Below are 2,051 nucleotides of genomic sequence, written 5' to 3' on the forward strand. Positions count from 1 at the left end.
CTCTCCTGTGCAAACGAGCATTGCTCGCGCTTCACATATAGCTGGTTCTCTCTAAACTTTTGAAACACTTGAGCCAAGTTTTCTCTATGCTCTTCAATCATGGCGCTATAAACCACGATATCATCCAAGTACACCACCACAAAATTATCTAGATACTCGTGGAATACTTGGTTCATCGGTGTGCAGAAAGTGGCAGGTGCATTCGTCAACCCAAACGACGTTACTCGAAACTCAAATGCTCCATATCGAGTAACGCACGTTGTCTTTGGTTCATCCCCATCTGTGATCCTCACCTGATAATAGCCCTATCTCAGGTCCAGCTTTGTGAAATACTTGGCTCCACTTAGCTGGTCGAACAAATCAGCGATCAGAGGGATGGGGTAAGTGTTGCAAACTGTCACCTTGTTGAGAGCCCTATAATCGATGCACAGTCTCAAGCTCCCATCGTATTTCTTCTGGAATAGCACAGGTGCGCCAAATGGCGCCTTTGACGGTCTGATGAATCCTGTCTCCAATAACTCCTTTAGTTGCTTTCTCAACTCTTCTAGCTCAGGGGGTGGCATTCTGTAAGGCGCTTTCGTTGGAGGTTTCGCTCCCGGCACCAGCTCTATCTGGTGATCAATCCCCCTTCTTAGCAGCAAGGCTTTGGGGAGTTTATCTGGCATCACGTCCTCATACATCTTCAAGACCCTCGTAATTTCAAGTGGAACAATCTCTTCCATTGTTTCTTCGAACACGGTGGGTACCGCTACATAAGCGGAATCCTGTTTCTTCACACCCTTCTTAAACTGTAAAGCTGATATGAGCTTCACACCAGGGGTGGTATCACCTTTGTAGGCACCATTGAAGGAGTCGCTCCCATTATGAGCAAACTTCCAGTAGCAGGAATCGGGATGGCACCTTTCTCGGTTAGGAAGTCCATTCCAAAAACTACATCAAAGTCGTCATATGGACCACCACTAAGGTAGCCTACCCCTCCTACATGTCTATCTTAACTTTTACGCCCTTAGCCACTCCAGTTATGTCCAAGGCTGTAATGACCCAACGACTCTAGACTTTGGACCATTAATGAAAACTACACATAGACCCTAATCCTTAATAGAACTTACAAATGAAAAGATCATAACTTTATTAAAACTTGTAAAAACAAAGGTCAAACTTACATAAAATTTAAGTTAGGATATGGGATCCCATTGTTTTAAAAAGGAAAAACATAACTTAATTGTAATAAAAAGAGATTACATAAGTGCGGAAAAATACACATAAAACCATAATAAAGACTTCATCCTCAAATCGAAACTCTCGGCTCTTTGAATCCATTCCGCCTCAATACACATTCCCAAGCATCCAAGAACCTTTCCCGCCACTATAGCTATTTTCCTGCACATATAAACATAAAAGGAATGAGCCTAATGCCCAGCAAGGAAAAATCTAACATATAACCATATACATAAAAATTCATAATGCAACATAAAACATACTATAACACTTATGTCACATACATACTATAATAGCCATTATTACTTGGGGTCCCATAAACTAAACAAGTCATATGCCCATTAGATTAGTGGGGACTTGCTAGCTAAGCAAGTCATATGCCCATAATCTATTTGGGGTTTGTTAGTTGTATAGGTCATATGCCCAAGTCTACAAGCATACTTAACATAGCATTTTTCATAACATACATTCATAAGATAACATATAAAATCATATAGCACATAAATCCTATCCTATTTTCCTTACCAAAATAATCGGGATATGAGAACTGATTTGGGACCTTGGAACACTCCTAAAAACCATTTATAATAGGGTGAGTATATTGAAGAAAATGGGATGAAAGTGATGAAGGAACTATGCTATCAAAATATACATACCAAAAACCTTATGCTCAAGAACTTTGATTTCCTATCCAAGAATAAAGAATAAAATTAGGGGCTGAGTAGAAAACTATAAGAACTTGAAGAAAATAAAACCAAATGAACTAGAGTTTTGGAATACCTTGAATGCTTTATGATCAATCTAAACCTTGAACTGAAATGTATTATAAACCT

At 39.4% G+C, this 2,051-nt stretch overlaps 1 long non-coding RNA gene across 1 annotated transcript; it reads right to left on the reverse strand.

Moving 5' to 3' along the window:
• Positions 1–1,208: 1,208 nt before the first annotated feature.
• LOC133816588 (uncharacterized) lies at positions 1,209–1,795 on the reverse strand. Its single transcript, XR_009885352.1, has 2 exons — positions 1,744–1,795; positions 1,209–1,380 (listed from the first exon to the last, which is right to left on the reverse strand). It is a non-coding gene; the product is annotated as an uncharacterized LOC133816588 (long non-coding RNA).
• Between the last annotated feature and the right edge of the window lie 256 nt (positions 1,796–2,051).

Source organism: Humulus lupulus, chromosome 2 (genome assembly GCF_963169125.1).
Source record: "Humulus lupulus chromosome 2, drHumLupu1.1, whole genome shotgun sequence".
NCBI lineage: Eukaryota > Viridiplantae > Streptophyta > Magnoliopsida > Rosales > Cannabaceae > Humulus > Humulus lupulus.